Genomic DNA, 22,286 nt, shown 5'->3' on the forward strand with positions numbered 1-22,286 from the left:
CCCCCCTCATGAAACAGGCCTGTAGAGATGAAATAGTCTTGTGATTTTTTTTTTCCCACACATACATATATTGCGCTCTACTACGGTATCGAGCACTATTTTTTGGATAACCTTATTAAGACATATATATATATATATATATATATATATATATAGAGTATATATATATATATATATATATAGAGTATATATATATATATATATATATATATATATATATATATATATATATATATATATATATATATAGTACAGTAATGAAAACACAGTGGGGGGAATATATATATATATATATATATATATATATATATATATATATAAAGTACAGTAATGAAAACACAGTTGTTCTACTAACTATAATATATATAGTTATATATATATTATAGTTAGTATATATATATAATAATTAAAGTATTTCATATATATATATATATATATATATATATATATATGAAATACTTTAATTTCAGTGAATTCTAGCTATAAATATACTCCTCCCCCTTACCCCGACAATGCTTGATTTCTATTTATTTCAAAGAGAGACATTGATTTGGGATATGAGTGTTTTGAGTTAAGAGCTCTGACATAGAACCAATTAATCTCTTAATTTGAAGCGCTACAGTATTTATAGGGATGCAATGATATGAAAATGTTACATTACGTTTATCATTATTATCGCGGTATTGTTGAATGTGCTCAAAAAGCACTCACTTACACACTGAAATCTTATGACCAAGATATATTTTTTTAAATAACTGAAATACATAGACACACTGTTAGAAAAAAACACTATTTTGCATGTTTTGTTTCTCATGCTTCTCTGATCGTGTTTTAGTCTTAGTGTTGTATCTGTTTTATGTCAGAAGTGCTACTGACCGTTTGGTTATGTTTGGGTTTTCCTGTGTTTATTTAAAATAATTTTTTTATTTTTTTTATTATTTTTTTGTCCTGTCCAGCTTCTCAGGCAAATCATATAGTTGATGTGGATGCCCATATCGGCTGTTCAGATTTACTTTACAAAAGAGAAGTGTAGGATACTTCTCTTGTTGCCTTATTTGTATTTGACTTTATTAAATGTATTTATATTATCATTTGGTGCAGCCCGGCCGGAGCAGGAGGGGATAGAAAGAGAAAAAAAAAAAGAAGACAGAGGGAGAAATTGTGGGGACAAGAGGGGGATTAGACAGAGAGACAAAAACAACAGCAAACACAACAACAACAATAGAGCAACATCAGCAAACACGACATGTACAAATATGATGGTAAAAGTGATAGCAAATAAGCAGTTAGCGATTTTCCTGTGTTTAGAATCACTTCCTGTCCTGGTGCTCTTGTTTTGTCAGTGTTTCCTGTTTGGTCCGTGTGTTTTGCAGCACCTTTACTTTCTGTTCCATGTCCTGTCCGCACACCTGTTCCTCGTTTAATTAGTTCTATTTAGTTCCACCTGGGTCCCTCCTTCAGTGTTGGATCATTCTCTCTTGCTCTTCCTTTGGAGACCGATGCTTTGTGTGCTGTTTTGGGTTCCACGCCTCTTGGTAAGTAATACATTGGGTTTGGCTTGAATTCCGCCTGCCGTTCTCTGCATCCTTGGAGTCAGGGCTGGCCCGTGGCATAGGCCGTATAGGCAAATGCTAAGGGCGCCGTCCCTCAGGGGGCGCCACGCCAGTGCCACAAATGTTGGAGAAAAAAAAAGTTGGTACTATTATTTCTTAATACAAAAAATAATCCCACGTTAATTAAAATGCAAAGTAAAGCCTATTTAATAGAAATATTATTTGTTACAACATTACGCCTCCCCCTCCCCCCGCATGGTGCGCCCCCTCCCTTCCTGTATCATGACTCTTTTTGGACGTCACCACATCAAAAAATCAACACAAGATGTCAAAACGGCCAAAACTGTCAGGTGCCCAGGGAAGAAAAAAGAGAAAAGAAGAGGAGGAGAAACGAGAAAAAGACAGAGGTAGCAGGTAGGTAACGCTAGCCTACATGAAATTATTTGTCTGTTACAGAATGTGATAGTAACCTGGCTTTTTAGCATTAAGCTAATGTTACATGATTCGGCAATTGCTAATCAATAAATAGCTAGTTCTGTTTTAACGTCGGGTTAATATTGTGGAGGGGGCTAAATTGTTATGGAAAATAATAATGTAATGTTAGGTAATTATAGTACTCCCACATTACATTCCTCAGGGACATTTGTATTAGATCTTTTAAGCAGGTGTTTTTGTTTACATTGTTATTGCCTTCTGGTTAGCTAATGTTTGCCCTGCAGGTAATAGTCACTTTTCCACCCCTTTATATATTAGGTTTAGTTGTAAGTAAAAAAAAGGTCAAAGACAAAGCTATTCGGTTTCTTGTGAGTATATACACTTCACTGCCGATGTGGGGGGCGCCACCTAAAATCTTGCCTAGGGCGCCAGATTGGTTAGGGCCGGGCCTGCTTGGAGTCACGCCGAAACAACGCTCACCAACTTCGTGACATTTAATTTAGCACTTTAAGATTGATTTTAATAACAAATAAAATAAAGTATAAAACATTATTATCATTTATTATTTTTGGTGGGCGTTGTGGCTTCCTACTGTTTTCAGCAGCCCTTGAACGCAACGTAAAAACACCTCCGTCTCGTATTCCAATGAGTATAGCACAATCGCTCTGTTCCAAGAGAGCACAGCTTGTATGTTCAATGTACACATATAAATATCTTAGTTGCTCAGTAGGGATGTCCGATAATGGCTTTTTGCCGATATCCGATATTGTCCAACTCTTTAATTACCGATATCAACCGATACCGATATCAACCGATATATACAGTCGTGGAATTAACACATTATTATGCCTAATTTGGACAACCAGGTATAGTGAAGATAAGGTACTTTAAAAAAAATAAAAATAAAATAGAATAAGATAAATAAATTAAAAACATTTTCTTGAATAAACAAGAAAGTAAAACAATATAAAACAGCTACATTGAAACTAGTAATTAATGAAAATTAGTAAAATTAACTGATAAATGTTAGTACTATTAGTGGACCAGCAGCACGCACAATCATGTGTGCTTACGGACTGTATCCCTTGCAGACTGTATTGATATATATTGATATAAAATGTAAGAACCAGATTATTATTAACAGAAAGAAACAACCCTTTAGTGTAAATGGGGGAGGAAGATTTTTTGGGTTGGTGCACTAATTGTAAGTGTATCTTGTGTTTTTTATGTTGATTTAATAAAAAAAAAAAAAAAAGATACCGATAATTTCCGATATTGCATTTTAACGTATTTATCGGTCGATAATATCAGCAGGCCGATATTATCGGACATCTCTATTGCTCAGACATTAAGTTTATATAAGATTATATTGGGGTATGTCGTTTCTTAAAGGGGAACGCCATTGTTTCTTGTTTTCATGTTAGCATTTAAGCTAGCGAGCTGGAGGCAGTCAGTCTGAGTTTATCAAAGCGCAGTAATCCATCACAGTTTATGATAACTTTCATTTCAAACGGTAATACTAACCATTGGGAGTTTTAGTGTAGTTATCATTATTACAGTTTACTTATGTTAATAACTCACAATGTGGTCATTATAGTCATTGTCGTCAAGACATCAGCCTCTTGTCAATGATCGCCTGCATCATAGTCTTTGCAGCATGTTATTCACACGATGATAAAAGGCCAAAGTCCTGTCGAGTTTTGTGGCTACTTCAGGAAAAAAATAGCTCTCCAAGTACCACCATACTGACCAACGTTAAAATACAGTCTCGTCATAGGCCTAAGTATTCATTAAAAACAAGGTATAGGCAGCCACCGCTGCTGCTCACTGCTCTCCTCACCTCCCAGGGGCTGAAAAAGGGGATGAGTCAAATGCAGAGATTAATTTCACCACACCTAGTGTGTGTGTGACAATCATTGGTACTTTTAACTTAATATACATTCTGATTGAGTCAGCATTATGGCAAAGTACTGTTTATTGCATCATGTGTACTCTGGGGTCTATTTTTATGCACTTTTCCTCTCATGAACCCTTAATTGATCGCTGACTGTGTCCCAGGTCATAGGCCATTGTAATCTTTCTCAATGGACACACTGTCCGTGATCAATATGCCGTCTCATTGTTTTATTTTCCTGCTAACGTTCCGGGCGTTCCAAGGTGTGAAGGGAGTATTCCGACTCTCAATGGAGAGCCTTATGTCAGCAAGCCTCAAAGCAGCGGATCCCGCCCACTCAATTGTTCCCCACATAATCATATAAAAAGATTCAGGAAGAGTTTTTTTTAATTTTTTTTTATTGTTGTTGTGTTTTTCCTCCGCCGAACAATGCCCTTCCGCCACAGGGTCCCATAACGGCTTCCCAGTCTGCGCTCGGCGCACCTCCGCCCCCTCATCCCGCCCTCGCTATCTCCTTTTCCTCATCTGGCCCAGGCCCACTTCCGCATCCACATCCCATTGTCTGGGCGCAGGCAGCACGCGCAGGGCTGGGGCCAGTCCAAACACTCTCGTCCGTGTCTGGACGGGCGCCAGCATTATTTAAAAAAAAAAAAAAAAACGCTTCGATTTACAATAAGAGTCGCGTCCGACAATGGAACAAAGCTCGCGGTCGGCGTGACTATCAAAGACGGGCGAGAAAAGGGCCGCTGGTGATTATTTACCGGCGGAGCTCAATCCATCAGGCGTGTGTTTGTCACCATCCTCTGTCAGGAAAGCGCACCGGAGCGTGTTCTCCGGACGAACCTCCTTCGGCTGAGGAAGTGCTCCTCTATATTGGCCTCTTTGTGGCCGGCTAATCGAGCTTTCCTGTCAGCGGGCTGCGTACTCCCTGTACAGGGTGCGCTACGTGAGACAGACCCACTCCGGCGCTCCAAGGGAAGTTCTGGGATCAGCAGATAACAGCACAGCTCCCTCATCTTCACACGCAGAACCGTGCGGGCCTGCCGTCGTCCTTCTGTCCTTGTATCAATACGACAAACACTGATTCCTTCGCCGTCCTGATATCCTAACTGACAATATGTCTCCTTTTTGGAAACCCCCCCCCCCCCCCCTCGCAACTGATTCCGAACCTGTGTGTTTAATATCTTGGCAGAGTCTGTCCATGGTTACCAATTTAGTGATTAAAAGAGGCTCGAATTCCTCCCGGCTGAATTGCGAACTCTACCGGGGGCCATAATGCACACTGTTTAACACGCTTATCAAATGTAAGCGGGATCTGCCGCTATCGGTGAATAGTGGCCACAAGAGGACCGCGTCTCTGCTATTCAAAAGCAATTATAAAATGATAATCTGGAGGTGTCACTTCTATTTAGATTTGCCAGTCATTCAAGCATTTACGCGTGTGTCAGGGGGATTTCTCAAGGACACTGTAGTCCCCCGCCGTTTCATTTAGATGGGGATGTTACTGCTTACATTAACATTAGTAGTTCACTAAAGAGAGTGAGCTGGAGCAACAACCTTAACAACTTCAAGATACATTTTTTTTTTTTTCATTGTATCCCACCGGGGGAAACCAGGGGTTTGTGGTACCATTTGTATGACGATATTTGACTGTTGAGACGATACGACATTGCGATATACAGTAGTACCTCAATTTACGAGCTTAATTGGTTCTGTGACAGAGCTTTCAACTTGTATATTGAATCAATGTCTCCCACTGAAATTAATACAAATCAATTTAAATGGTGCCTGACACACTTTTAACTTGTACCGTATTTTTCGGACTATAAGGCGCACTTAAAATCCTTACATTTTCTCAAAAATGGACCGTGCGCCTTATAACCCAATGCGCCTAATGTACGGCATAATTCTGGTTGTGCTTACCGACCTCGAAGCTATTATATTTGGTACATGGTGTAATAAGTGTGACCAGTCACACATAAGAGATATGCCACTAAACAACACCAAAACTTTAAATGTTCCATTGAGAATATAAACATTACACAAAATATGTCAAAGTGTTTTAAGTATGACTTCGGTAAGCTATGACGCCGCACCGCTTGGATTGTCGGCGCATTAAACATACAAGTATTATTATGGTGTTTGTATAAGGACCGCAAAATGGCACCTATTAGCAGACATTATCTGGCGTTTTGTTTCACATTATGCAAAACCAACTTTTCTTACCTTCTGGTATCTGCTGATGTGTATTTGGGATCTGCATAAGTCCTGAAAATTTGCGCGGATCCGCCTTTTGTAGTCTGTGTCGACACCGTAGTCATAAGCTTTTTCTTTTTCTCTACCTTCTTGTTATGGGACATTCATCTTCCGCTGTTGCCATTTGTAATATAAAGTAGCGTAAAGTTCTTACTTATAGCTGTCAGTAGAATAGCTATCAAAGCGCTAAAAACTGTAGTGGGTTTACGTAATTCACCCACGGAACTTTAGTTATTGGAGGGTTCCGGTCGGACAGTCTTTCACGGGACACATTTCAGACGTCGTTGTTGCATTATTGAGCCATGGATGAGGCGATGCGGCTCCGTTATTGATCTAAGTAAAGTCTGAATGTCATTTAAACAGTTAGCTCCATCTTTTGACACTTCTTCCACCCCGTCCTTGCACGCTACACCTCTACAACAAAGATGACGGGGAGAAGAGGCTGTCGAAGGTGAGCCACGTAAATAAGTCAGTCCACAAAATGGCGCATCCTGAAGAGACGCTCACAAAGCTACTTGAAGATGATCTGTGAAATATCATCTATGCAACATTTTGACCAAAGAACCACAAGATCATACTTGCCAACCCTCCCGGATTTTCCGGGAGACTCCCGAAATTCAGCGCCTCTCCCGAAAACCTCCCGGGACAAATGTCCCGAAATTCATGCGGACCTGAGTGACGTGTCGACAGCCTGTTTTCACATCCGCTTTCCCACAATATAAACAGCGTGCCTGCCCAATCACGTTATAACTGTAGAATGATGGAGGGCGAGTTCTTGGTTTCTTATGTGGGTTTATTGTTAGGCAGTTTCATTAACGTCCTCCCAGCGCGGTAACAACACACAACAACAGCAGTCATGTTTTCGTCTACCGCAAAGCTGTTCGTCTGCCGTAAACCGCAATGTTGTGACACTCTTAAACAGGGCAATACTGCCATCTACTGTACATGCATATGTGACAATAACATCTAGGGCTTTTAGAGAGTGCAGTGCACAACTGCGCACACAACAAGGAGACGAAGCAAAATGCATCATCAGAGAGGGTGTTCAGCATGGTTAGACAAATAGTGACAGAGAATAGAACAAGGATGGCCAATTCAACCCTTAACTCAACAATGAGTAGATGAGTGTTATGTGTGTGTATATGTGTAAATAAATGAACACTGAAATTCAAGTATTTCTCATATATATATATATATATATATATATATATGAAATACTTGACTTGGTGAATTCTAGCTGTAAATATACTCCTCCCCTCTTAACCACGCCCCCCCCCCCCACCTCCCGAAATCTGAGGTCTCAAGGTTGGCAAGTATGCACAAGATAGTGTTTTAAATATAGAAAAAAATCATAGTATGACCCCTTTTTAATGCGCCTTATAATCCGGTGTGTCATTTGTATGAAAAAAGACCTGACTAGCCCCGTTCATCAGCAGTGCGCTTGATTTGCTCACGTTAACCAACTCACAGCACAGTACGGGTAATCTCGTCTCGTTGGAGCATTTTCACTAAAATAATTTTATCCGAGCATTATTTAGGTAGGATGTTATAATTTGTCATCTATTTATCATGCACACATAATTCAGCGCAATTTTGGTATTCCTACTTGCCACTTTCGGTATGATTTCATTTTGTGTTTTTTTTTGCCAAAAGTTTGTCCCGATTTTCTTATGGTTATCGTACAATTACACATTGCTTGGAACAAACGAGTCAGTTTTCCCTACATATCATTTACGGGATCGCATGCCCGAACAAAGAATGACTCGGTCTCTTCGCCTTTTGTATTGAGTATGACCACAAAATAATTCACCATTTAGGCCAACAAGAGTTGCGAGTGCCAGCGCTTTGATGAAGAAGTTGAAAAACACTATTAAAAATCAAGACAAAATTTGTTCACTGTTTGCTATGACCAATGTCGCAGATTACGGCTTTACTAATGCCATTACTTTTACTAGTAACCAGTGATCTAAAACAATACTTTCATGTCAGAAGCACAGCAAGTTCAATGCAGGAAATACATATTTACTAGTAAAAGCAACAACCAGCACCACACTAAAATGAACTTGATATCAAAAAGAAGGTGGAAACATCACACAGCAAACAACACACAACATGTAAGGACAGGCACACACTCCTACTACTACGTGGGAATATTGAACAACAAATCAAAGAAGTGACATGCTTGCAATATTACAATACCCAGTTTATGGACAGGGAGACTATAGCCATTGAAGCACACAAACCAGCGCTAACATAAACCAGGAAAAAGATTCAACAGAGCAGCCATCACTGCCCGCAAACTGCAAGTCTGAGCTAACAAACAGATGAGCTAATGCTTCTCTGTCTGGGTGTTGACCTCACACGACACAGGGCAACATGCACCGCCTTTTAAAGGCACATACACACTCTGGTCCCATGAAATGTCTCAATTGCGTTTTTGTTTTTTTTAAGTAACGCAATAATTACTACCCCAAGTGTTTAATAACATTGATTAAACGCCTACTGAAATGCAATTTTCTTATTTAAATGGGGATAGCAGGTCCATTCTATGTGTCATACTTGATCATTTCGCGATATTGCCATATTTTTGCTGAAAGGATTTAGTATAGAACATCGACAATAAAGTTAGCAACTTTTGGTCGCTGATAAAAAAAAGCCTTGCCTGTACCGGAAGTAGCAGCCAAGTAGCGTGACGTCACCGGTTGTGGAGCTCCTCACATCTGCACATTGTTTACAATCATGGCCACCAGCAGCGAGAGCGATTCGGACCGAGAAAGCGATGATTTCCCCACTATTTTGAGCGAGGATGAAAGATTTGTGGATGAGGAAAGCGAGAGTGAAGGACTAGAGGGCAGTGGGAGCGATTCAGATAGGAAAGATGCTGTGAGAGGCGGGTGGGACCTGATATTCAGCTGGGAATGACTAAAACAGTAAATAAACACAAGACCACAACCAGGCTTATATTTAATATGCCACAAATGAATCCCGCATAACAAACACCTCCCCCCTCCCGTCCATATAACCGGCCAATACAACTCAAACACCTGCACAACACACTCAATCCCACAGCCCAAAGTACCGTTCACCTCCCCAAAGTTCATACAACACATATATTTCCCCAAAGTCCCCAAAGTTACGTATGTGACATGCACATAGCGGCACGCACGTACGGGCAAGCGATCAAATGTTTGGAAGCCGCAGCTGCATGCGTACTCACGGTACCGCGTCTGCGCATCCAACTCAAAGTCCTCCTGGTAAGAGTGTGTTCTCCCAGTTCTCCACAGGCCAATGGTAAAGCTTGACTGTCATCTTCCGGGAATGTAAACAATGAAACACCGGTTGTGTTTGTGTTGCTGCAGTCGGCCGCAATACACCGCTTCCCACCTACAGCTTTCTTCTTTGCTGTCTCCATTGTTCATTGAACAAATTGCAAAAGATTCACCAACACAGATGTCCAGAATACTGTGGAATTTTGCGATGAAAACAGACGACTTAATAGCTGGCCACCATGCTGTTCCAAAATGTCCTCCACAATCCGTGACGTCACGCGCTGACGTCATCATACCGAGACGTTTTCAGCAGGATATTTTGCGCAAAATTTTAAATTGCACTTTAGTAAGCTAACCCGGCCGTATTGGCATGTGTTGCAATGTTAAGATTTCATCATTGATGTATAAACTATCAGACTGCGTGGTCGGTAGTAGTGGGTTTCAGTAGGCTTTTAATTACATTGATTAAAGAGTAATTCCGTGAGTAATAACTTTTGGTAACACTTTAGTATGGGGAACATATTCATCATTAATTAGTTGCTTATTAACAGGTTAGGGTTAAGACTAACTAAGACTCTTAGTTAATGGCTTACTGGTTGTATAATAAGGCCATGCAGAATAAGGCATTAATAAGTACTTAATAATGACTAATTAAGAGCCAATATGTTACTAATTTGCATGTTAATAAGCAACTAATTAATGGTCAATATGTTCACCGTACTAAAGTAATACCTAATTTTTTTTTGGCAAAGTAACGAGTAACTATAATAAAGTAATTTTCCAAACCGTCGCCATGAGTGACGTTTGCCTCTTGGTTTATTGTTGAGCTAATTTGTGGTCAACCGAAAATAAAAATAAAAATCAGGTTAAAATAGGCCACAGCCTAGGTGGACATGCGTACTAGGAAGTAGCAATTAGTCTGATTTCATGTCTCAGTGGAGTTATTGCTGTTTTCAGTTGAATCATGGTACATACACACGAATGCACGTTTTACATTCTGCAGTTCCAAGAAGAAAAATCTAATTAAAAGGGGGTAAAGTCAAAAATTAATTATCCATCCAAAGCAAATGTACTGGAAAATATAATTTATGGAACGCTTATGAACACGGTGCACTTAGGTGAAAGCCTACAATGGTGTGATTGAAATGAAATTGGATTAATCTTAATTGTGAACAACAGCAAAGTGTAGGCTGGTGGTTAGCGGAATAATAGCTTCGGGTTTAGAGTGTTGTTTATGTCAGATATATTAGTATAGGTGTGTGTGTGTGTGTGTGTGTTTTTTTGATTGATGGAAACTTTTATTAGATTGCAAAGGGTGTGTGTGTGTGTGCTACTACAGAGTTCAAATGATCTCTTTGCTCAATGTCGTTCTTCTACACTTTGGCCCTTCATGTGAAGAAAGGACTTGCCCTTTTTCCTGTCGCGCCGTCCACTGGGAACGCTGCTCTGTGTGCAGCCTCATTGGCATGCTAAAGAGCCCTGATATGTTTCTATTACATGTAAAGAGCGACTCGGCTATTCAGGGCTTACGTCCAGGGTGCTTTTTTTTTTTTTTTTTCTCTGTAGAGAGGGGGCGGGGGGAGGTCTCTTCCAATTTCTTGGAAGTCATCCAAGTGGACTGAAAAGATGGCAAGGTTAGAGTGTATTGACAACGGCGAGGTTGTACATGGAGGGACAAACGGACACAATGCGCTGACTGTTGGCCAACGACAGGCTTTGCTGTCTTGCAAAGGGAACATAAGTGTCCTGAGTGGGCTTTTATACAAAAGGTTTCTTTCCCCTCTCCCGAGAAAAGCCATTGCCATGAAACTCTGTCCAAAGCAGCAATTTGTGAGTCAAGAGCTGAGCGGAATGACTAGTGTGGGTTTAAGGGACTTGAAAGTGTATGATGTGTAAAGTGAGAGGCCTGCTGCGGTCGCTTTTGCCTGACTTATATTTATATTTTGTTCGCACTTGTGATGCTGCAAATGCATACATTACTGCTATGGATGACAATTATGTAAGTAAAAGGCATCAGCATAAAGGGAAATAAGACTTACAGGGTCCCTATTGTGCAAAACCAACTTTTCTCACCTATTGTTACTAGTGTTGTACGGTATACCGGTACTAGTATAGTATCGCGGTGCTAATGAATCAAAAACGGTACTATACTCGGTTTGAAAAGTACCGGTTCGCCATATATATATATATATATATAAAAAAAAATTTTAACAGACATGACGGCGCGTCGTCGTGACATTGCTGGTTTTACGAGCAGAGGAGCATGTACGGCAGCGCACACACACTGAGTACTTACAAGCAGACACAGTGTGTAGACGGCAAAGGGAGAATGGACGCATTTTGGCCTAAAAACTAACGATAAAGGTGAAATATAACACTGAAACGCCCACAGGAAGAGGTGCTTTAAGACATGGCTAGCTAGCTAGCGGCTAATGTCCATCCCCAATCGGCAGTGTTTTAGCTACTTCTAAATCACTAATCCATGGCGACAAAGTAAGTTTCTTACAAGTATCATCCCTGCATGTCGAGAAAAAGCTAAACAAGCTTCTCTACACAACGTAGGAGGATACAATAGCTCACCGGCGTCTACATCTACACCTGACATCCACTGTTATGATACCAAGTACAAGAGTGTATCTAGTCGATACTACTATGATTGCATCAATATTTTTTTTAATTCATATTATGTTTATAAACTCAGGAAATATGTCCCTGGACACATTGGACCTTAAATTATGACCCTGTAAAAACTTGGTATCGGATCGATACCTAAATTTGTGATATCATCCAAAACTAATGTAAAGTATCAAACAACAGAATAATAAGTTATTACATGTTAACAGAAGTGTAGATAGAACAAACAATAACCAGATATTAACAATAAATGAACAAGTAGATTAATAATCAATTTTTTACAGTTTGTCCTTTTGTAATGTTGATCAAAACAATAGAATGATAAATGACACAATATGTTACTGCATATGTCAGCAGACTAATTAGGAGTCTGTTTGTTTACTTACTACTAAAAGTCAAGTAGTCTAGTATATTAACTATGTTATTTAAGGACTAAATTGCAATAATAAACACATGTTTAATGTACCCTAAGACTTTTTTTAAATAAAGCCAATAATGCCATTTTTTGTGGTCCGCTTGATTTAGAAAAGTATCGAAATACATTTTGGTACTGGTACCAAAATATTGGTATCGAGACAACCCTAATTGGTACCTATTTTTGTGTATTGGGGATCTGCGTAAGTCCCGAAAATTTGAAATCAAACTTTGGAGGCATAGCGGAAATATTTATAAAACAATCTCATCTTTCTTCATTTCTCCGTTTGGAATTTGTCCAATTTGTGAAGTTTTTCCAAAATGCGACGTCATTTGAGGCGGTATAGCTCGGTTGGTAGAGTGGCCGTGCCAGCAACTCGAGGGTTCCAGGTTCGATGCCCGCTTCCGCCATCCTAGTCACTGCCGTTGTGTCCTTGCGCAAGCCACTTTACCCACCTGCTCCCAGTGCCACCCACACTGGTTTAAATGCAACTTAGATATTGGGTTTCACTATGTAAAGCGCTTTGAGTCACTAGAGAAAAAGCGCTATATAAATATAATTCACTTCACACTTCACTTCACGTCGGCGGATTATCTATATATGGTAGCGATTAGGGTTTTCCAGACACCAAATACTTTGGTACCGGTACCAAAATGTATTTCGATACTTTTTCAAATAAAAAGGACCGCAAAAAAACATTCATTGTTTGCTTCAGTTGAACAAACATAGACATGTTCCTTATTGCAACCAAATAACAATATTTTGGCATTAAATAAGATGGTAAACATACTAGACCATTTCTCTTTTAGTAGTAAGTAAGCAAACAAAGTTTCCTAATTGGCTGCTGACGTATGCAGTAACATATTGTGTCATTTATCATTCTATTTTGTCAAAATTATGATGGATTATTAATTGTTCATTTACTGTTTATATCAGTGACGTGCGGTGAGAATGATGGCTGGTGAGGCACTGACTTCATCACAGTCAGATTTACAAACATATGAACCCTAAAGAGTATCTTATTCACCATTTGATTGGCAGCAGTTAACGGGTTATGTTTAAAAGCTCATACCAGCATTCTTCCCTGCTTGGCACTCAGCATCAAGGGTTGGAATTGGGGGTTAAATCACCAAAAATGATTCCCAGGCGCGGCGCCGCTGCTGCCCACTGCTCCCCTCACCTCCCAGGGGGTGATCAAGGGGATGGGTCAAATGCAGAGGACAAATTTCATTACACCTTGTGTGTGTGTGACAATCATTGGTACTTTAACTTAACTTTAACTTTACACATACAAACTGTAGCACACAAAAAAGCACATTTAATAAAAAAAACGTTATTATGGTCTTACCTTTACTTAGAAATTAAGTCCATGCGCCGCAACTAAAGCCCTCACTTAAACTTTCCACGTGCAAGATTGAATCTATTTAAAAAAAGTGTAACGGAGGGTTTATAAATGTCGCCTATACTGTATGAAACTACAAAATAACAAACACGGAGGCTCCAGTTTACACGAGGACCACTTTATTTACCTTCTTTCAAAAACCTCCGCAATGTGACATCACTTCCGCTCTTAGTGCCTTCAAAATAAGAGCTCAAGGCATATACTGTATAACAGCGCATAACAGGAACTTAACACCACAAAGAGGAAAGCCCATGAAAATAGGTTACAAAAGTTATTTAATAAGAAGCCAAAAAGTGCAAAAACAATAATGTTTGTGTTGGAGGAGTTGTGAATTAGATACGCCTGCAGTCTGCAGGTGTATCTAATGTTGTGTCCCTGCAGTCATTCACAACTCCTCAAACACCAACATTATTGTTTTTGCACTTTTTGGCTTCTTATGAAATAATTTTTTTAAATAGATTCAATCTTGCACGTGGAAAGTTTAAGTGTGGGCTTTAGTTGATATAACAATTCTACGGCGGGGGTGCAGGAGGCGGGGCTACTGGAGCCTCAGCCAGTGCGTCTTTTGCAGCCGTTTTATGATCGCTCAGCACAAGAAATACTTTACACACATACAGTTGCTGACAAAATACACTGTACATTATATACCTCAGCTAACTAAACTATGGAAATGTATAATATAGTTCATATAGCAATACGGTCTCACTGCACAGCAGGCCAGCAGTTAGCTGAGTCATTGCACAATCCATGTTGCGGCACTGAGTGACGTCCCTCAACTGGCTGCTGTTCACCGCACCGTCTCTTCTCAGTATTTGAACGGCAAATGTGAAAATTCAGCGATTTTGAATAAAAATAATCTAAAACTGGTGAAGTTAAATGTAAAATAACGTTATAGTATAATCACTGAATACATATAACAATTAATTTTTTTTTTTTCTTTTTACATTTTTTTTCTTTCCATGATGGCAGGTGAGGCCCTGCCTCACCTGCCTCTAGTGACTGCACGTCACTGGTTAATATCAGCTTACTTTCCGTTTTAACATGTTCTATCTACACTTCTGTTAAAATGTAATAATCACTTATTCTTCTGTTGTCTGAATACTTCACAGAAGTTTTGGGTGATACTACACATTTTGGTATCGATTCAATACCAAGTACTTACAGGGTCTATCATTGGTCATAAACAAATAAAGTTCTCCTGTGTCCAGGGACATATTTTATGAGTTTATAAACAATTAAAAAGATTTTGTGATGATAATAAATATCGACGTAATCATTGTAGTATTGACTATGTAAGGCTCTTGTACTTGGTATCGTTACAGTCGGTGCCTGGGTAGAACCACCCATGGCATTTGTTTACATTGAGCACTGGCTTGCTGTTAGCGGTTAGCTATTGTATCCTCCTACGGTGTGTAGTGAAGCATCTTTAGCTCTTCCTAGTCTTACAGGAATGATAATTGTAAGAAACAAAGTTTTTCTGTTGCCATGGCAGCGAGAATTACTGATTCAAAAGTTGCTCAAACACTACTGACTGCAGATGGACGTTAACCGCTAGCAAGCTCATGGCTAACGAGAGCAAGAGCTCAGCACCTCTTGCAGAGCGGCTTCAGTGGTTATAGCTTCAGCTTTATCGTTAGTTTTTAAGGCAAAATGCGTCCATTCACCGTTTACTATCTCCACACTGTTTCTGCTTGTTAGTACTCTGTGTGTTGCGTCTTTGCTCGTATTACCAGCAATATCACAGCGTGACGACGGCGCTGTCATGTCCAGAAAAACAAATTACCGGTATTTTTCAGAAGCAGTACAGCATTGTTTTTATTTCATTAGTACCGCGGTAATTTATTAGTACCGGTATACTGTACATTGATATTGTGAGGCACACGCACTAAACCCTGTTCCACCGTGCTGCCTAAATTTTACCATGTTCCAAACAAAATAAATTGATTGATTAATTCAGGGGAATGGAAACTACGGCCTGCGGGGGTCTTGAATTTGGCCCGCGAGACAGCACGAGTTCAATAAACTATGGCAAGAAGCAATGTATCCATATCATATACATATAACCAAAAGTCTGATCTATTCAGTCTTTTCACCGTCTGGTGGCCAACAAATTTACCTCAAACATTGAACATACTTGTATAAACATAGCACAACATTTACTTATATGAACCAATCCAAACAACCTTCCCTAGTCATGGTGCGGGGGGGAAAAAAACAGCACAAAAAGTCAACAAATATGGTCACACATAACTGATAATGATGATTAATAAATGATAATGATTGATCTTTCTGGGCATGATCCAGAATAGAATTGTCAAATTGTGTAATTATCCAGAATTGTCCATTCAACATAAAAAAAAATAAATAAAAGAAAATTACACCCTTTAAATCCATTTCAAGGGATGATGGGGAAAAATGCAAAACACTCTCCACACTTATCCATATTTGGTGCATTTTAGCTGCTTGATATTTCTGATTGATTAAAACACTTTAAAGAGGTTGTCACGGAAGTAAATAAGGTAGGAGTTGAACTTTCACATACTCTTAATAACCAGTTATAATAATTATTTATGTATTCATTATATTATTATACTAATGTATACTCATACATATATAAATATGTATATACTAGAGATGCGCGGATAGGCAATTATTTCATCCGCAACCGCATCAGAAAGTCGTCAACCATCCGCAATCCACCCGATCTAACATTTGATCAGAACCGCATCCGCCCGCACCCGCCCGTTGTTATATATCTAATATAGACGATGCAAGGCATTAGTGAGGTTATAAAGCTTTTGCCTGTTAAAGAAAGGAGACTGATCCAATGCAGCACAGACATTCGCGTGCCACGCTGTCACGACCCAGACGCACACCAGTGCGCAATCATATGGGAGCCGCGCTGAGCGCACCTCCAAGCGCGTCTCGCTGCCGGCGACGGCCGGGTATATGGGCCCGACGCTCCAGCGCCATCCATTTTCAGGGCTAGTTGATTCGGCAGGTGGGTTGTTACACACTCCTTAGCGGGTTCCAACTTCCATGGCCACCGTCCTAGCTGCTGTCTATATCAACCAGGGTGCGCCCCAACCCTTTCGTGAGCGCACTGCGCGCGGAGTGACCCCTGTTACGCGCCCCCGGCAACAGGGGTGGCGGGCAGGTAAGCTGCGCGGGCGGAGCGCGCGGAGTGACCCCTGTTACGAGCCCCCGGCCACGGGGGTGGTGGGCAGGTAAGCTGCTTACCTGCTGCGCGTGACGCCGGCCGCGGCGAAGGCGGACGAGGCGGGGTGTCGGTGCGGTGGGCGCGGTGGTGACCCTGGACGTGCGTCGGGCCCTTCTCGCGGATCGCCTCAGCTACGGCTCCCGGTGGGGCCCTTTCGGGGGAAGGGGCCTCGGTCCCGGACCCCGGCGAGGCGTCCCTTCTCCGCTCCGTAAAAGTGTCCATCTCTTTTTTTTTTTTATTCTTCTGTTGTGGCATATGCTGCAGGTGCCTGCTCGTTTTTCGTATGTGGGTAACAACATTTAACTATGTATATATATTTCCGAATTGGTTTAACTGCCACCCGCCTGAATCTATTTAAAATCTAATTTTTTTCTATTTCAACCACCCGACCCGACCTGCGGATAAAATCTAATTTTTTTTAATTTCATCCGCCCGATCCGCGGATAATCCGCGGACTCCGCGGTTGTGCCCGCAAACCGCGCATCTCTAGTATATACACACGTGTGCGTGTATGTGTATATGCAAGTGTTTGCATGTGTGTGTGTGTGTATATATACGTTACTTTGCATGATTTCGGCCCACGGCCAAATTTTTTTTAGGCCCAATGCTTCCCCCCCAGTCAAAAAGTTAGGACACCCCTGTATTAATTGATATAAGGAAAATAAATTGGTGATTGATATGTGTTGATACAAGATTAATGCAATAAGTTTTTGTGATTAATCACATCTGTTAGGTCGTTCAATTTGACAGCCGTAATAATACATGGTTACATCGTCACATGACCACAATATTAAACCCCCACGCATCATTGATGAAAATATAGTGTGACATAAACGTGACATAAAGCCCTCATATGAGCCAATCTTCACAGAATTCCACACTTTTAGCACTGCTAATATTTCCCACGCGGTTTTTTTTTTTAATGCTTCTTCTAATTTACTTGTGGTCGTGCCAAATGTATGCCACGGCTGTTTGTACAATTCCCCAGCAAATGCAGAGCAAATAAATCAGGCTTCGGGGTGACACGTTAACTGTGGCCTCTTAGGCGAGCGCTCTTGATGGAGTCCCTGAAGTATCCGAACCATTACGAGAACCGCGGTGCTGCCACTGGAAACAAACTCAGTGACACGCTGACAAAACCCTGCCCCGTGTTTATGTGCCATTTTGCAAAGAAATCAGGAGGTAATCATGTATGGAAGACGAGGTTAAGACGCAATGTAACAGACTATTAAGTTTAATATAGATATGTGGAATAAGCATATGTGTGGGGAGACATTAGCATAAATCTACGCCAGCCTGCACGCCGCTCACTTGAACTCTCAATTAGCCGCCACACATGTGTGCTCTTATTATTTGATTGTATTTTTCTGCACGCCAGCTCGCATTAAACATGTCTAAACATTTCTCCACTTTAAGTACAAATCTTGTCAGCTTTTCTCTGAGTTTCCAGTTTTGGACCATTTAATGGAACGTTTTCATTAGATCCTAATTTAGATGAGATAGATTTGCTGTTCAATGCATCAACCCCATTAACCTCTCATTGAATAATGTTCTCATTGCACATTGGCAAAATCATAGTTTTCATCTTACTTTAACAGAAGGGATTACTAGTTATATATGAATGAATATTTAAAGCAAATTACATTTGTAATAAATATGCACGTTTAATATTTTTTTTATAAAATATAGATACGATATAAAATGTATGATTTTATTCTCGTTTTTTTGCCACATTTTACAAGAATATCGCGTGTAGTCGAGGATAAAAAGTAAAATAGACACAGGCCCAGTTTTTAATACACATTTACTTGAATCAAAATGACTAATAGTTTAAATATCTAAATATATTGAAAATGTATACAATTCACGTATGAGATAATTTCATGCTGTATAATCACTCGCCATACAGCAATAGATTATATTTGTCTATTATCTGACCGCTTCTATGCTAGTTACCTCTTTGTTTATAATGTATATTTTGTGTATGTACAGTATGTATGTATGTATATGTACGTTAGGTCGGGAAAAAACACAGAGGCTATATCATCCCTACAAGCCTGTTTTGTAGGTTTCCCTGCACTGTATAACGGATAAACCACAGGAACCTCGAATATATATATATATATATATATATATATATTTGTAATGTATATTATATTTACTCTTTATTTTATGCTGCCCTTTTTGTTCTGCAGCTGTTACATATACTGTAATATTGTACATGGTAATTGGATTAGTTATATATTATGTAATTTAATAATATAATATTATGTATTATATGCTGTATATATAATATGTAAATATTACATGTTATATTTCATATTGCTACTATGGTACATTTTTTGTGTACTTTATACGTTCGCCCTCTTTTTGTGCCCTTGTGTGCATTATCCTTTCCATCCTTATCCTTTCCATCCATTGTAACTGAGCTACTGTGTGGAACAATTTCCCTTGTGGATCATTAAAGTTTATCTAAGTCTGTTATTTTTTATTATTTAGAAAATATTAGCACAGTTTAAAAACAAAACAAAAAAAAACTGTATAATTCAGTGGTTTTTAATGATTTTTCCCTCCTCCCCACTAATCTGAAATACTATCGAGAACCTGATAATAAAAGCAAAATGTGTTCTGGACCAAAAAGCACTCCATATTCTCTAATATGTTCTACTATTACTAAGTTATTGTGTAAAAATATGGGGAATTGACTACAAAAGTAAGCTTCATTAACTAACCGCATTCCAAAAAATGTAAGTTAGGATAATACATAATGCTTGTTCCTTCTCCCTACTGGACATGTTGTAATGTGAAACTGTAAATATGTAATTTAGCATATTGTAACTGCATTCAAAATGAATTGTTATTCCTACAAATCACTGTTTGAGTTGCTGGCCCCTGCAGCATTATGCATAAAGTCCTCTGATAATCAAAATAGTTGACCAAAACAACTATAAACAATTTTTAAGTCAACTTCATGAACTTTGTTTGTAATAATTAAGCAAGACTGTAAGCCTTAAGACTGTAACATTCAAACGTTGGTCATTTGTCAGCTTCCCCAGCTTGTATATTTCCAAAAATATACACAATTTATTTAGGCGTCCATTTTAACATTCATTTTTTTCTGCATTTTTATTTTTTTTGCACCTCTGTACAAAGCCAACATTTTTTTAAATTTCCTGTCACAAAATGACTGACAAAAAAGTCAAGTGGCTTATTGACATAATTGTGTAAGACCGTGGTATATTGTCTTAATTTGTTATATTTCATGTCGTTTGCTTCCACAGTTTTCAGGCATACAACACACACCAGTCTTTCCTCATGTCCTACCATATTCATGGTAAAACCAAGGGTTTTATTTTTGTTCTGTTTGTTGTTACTTATTTTCTTTTTATTCTAGTCACAAACGTAATCTCTTCCTCAGTCAGCCACACCCACCTAATTTTTGGCCAAATTTAATTTAGTAAACATATTGGCCGCACACGTCCGTAAACTGTCAGTGGTGGTGGATTTCCTTTTTAGTGGAGCAGATGGTCAGGTCGACCGGCTTCAGCTGTGTCCTGTGCATTTTTTTTTGTTTCTTCTCCATTACGAGGGTGAGTCCATAACTCGCTAAATGGCTGACTGTGAGTGCGTTTAACTTTAATGTGAACAATTTTATTGGTTCACCGTGACCCGTTCGGCAATTTCTTTGACCTGATGTGATGATGCTAAATTTAAAGTATGTATATGTGTGTATATTTGTATGTTTCTATCTATCTATCTATCTATCTATCCATATTTTTTTTTTTTACTCCGGTTAATCACATTGGATTAACCATGATTAATCACAGGTGATGCACGTTTGTATAATTTAAATGTTCTCAAAAAAAGACTCCAATATTTGTACACACATGCAAATTTACTGTAAGGATGTCAACCAGGAGGGTTTGTAAACATTTTACTTGAATGCATATCATTTAGTTGAACACAACTTGGTAACAACTCAAGTTTTATCTCAAGATTTTCCAGGGTTTATTTTGGAGTGAAATTTGCCAACAAGCACACCGGTTGGAGCCTCCTCACACATATTCGTACTGACATATCCTTTGATCTCATCACTGACCTTATAGCAGTTAAGGTATAAGAGCTTCTACAGTTATAAATGAATTGCATGATTAATCTCGAGCTGATTAGTGCGAACATTAATTCTTACAGGAAATTCATTAATTTTAATCATTTAAAATATATTTCATTTTTATCTATTTTGCGTGTATTTTAATTTTTTTCTTAATTTTTTTATATATTATTTATTTAATAATTATTAAGAATTTATAATAATCTAAAACATAATGCAAAATGTAAATAGCTTGTTGTATTTTTTTAAAAGAGAGGATAGAAAACGGTGTACTGTAAAACATAAATATAACATTATCTCACAATAAATATATTAATTAAAGTTGACTAATACTATTTCAAATATATATGTATATTATATATTTATATAACATAATATACATATATATTATATATTTTTTTAAATATTATATATATATATATATATATATATATATATATATATATATATACAAAAGAGATTGTGTATAAAATGCAATTATATAAACATTTATTGATCCCTGCCATGTAATGCGTGTAAAACATGTCCCTGTACTTATTGAAGAGTCTCCAGCAAAGTGCAATAAACAAGACTGTAAAAATGATAGATCACAGCAAACACACACTGTACTTGCGCTGTTTAGCAAGTTGACTCTCATGTATAAAAACGTCTTTAGTATTCCCCCCCCCCCCCGTCCTGTCTCTCCCATGTTCTTCGGGGTTTGCCGTTTGCACACGCAGGCCATGGCAGGAGTCATGTAAGCACACCTTTGTGCCTGCATGGGAGGCAGAAGAAATGATGCGGTATTAAATTTCAATAACACGTTTTCCCAGGTCCTCCAGAGTACAAGCAATCAAGGGTTAAATTGGATCTGTAACGTATGCTCGCTGACCCTCAAATCGCTTAGCCATCAAACAGAGTCATTACGAGGCGGCAAGCAGATGAGTGTTTGTGAGCCTTGCCTTGTGAGATGATGGGGGGGGGGGGGGGGGGGGGGATTGTGCGTATTACCGCTAACACGGACGAGGTATTTAAATTTTGATTTTTTTGTAATGGGTTTTGACATGTTTCATTTCTTCGGTTGGGGGGGCGGGGACGCGTTCCAGACCTCGGAAAGT

The 22,286-nt window shown here is 39.1% G+C and overlaps 1 protein-coding gene across 3 annotated transcripts in view; it reads left to right on the plus strand.

The window, feature by feature from the left end:
* The first annotated feature begins 1,469 nt into the window (after nt 1-1,469).
* The window catches only part of nr2f2 (nuclear receptor subfamily 2, group F, member 2), a 593,614-nt gene continuing 572,797 nt past the window's right edge, over nt 1,470-22,286 (plus strand). For 2 of the 3 annotated variants that reach the window (XM_072911831.1, XM_072911832.1), the window contains exon 1: nt 1,470-1,535. The gene's annotated coding sequence lies outside the window, so the exon portion shown is untranslated. The remainder of the gene's footprint in view (nt 1,536-22,286) is intronic. The other variant, XM_072911833.1, reaches the window with a different exon arrangement.

Source organism: Nerophis lumbriciformis, linkage group LG29 (genome assembly GCF_033978685.3).
Source record: "Nerophis lumbriciformis linkage group LG29, RoL_Nlum_v2.1, whole genome shotgun sequence".
NCBI lineage: Eukaryota > Metazoa > Chordata > Actinopteri > Syngnathiformes > Syngnathidae > Nerophis > Nerophis lumbriciformis.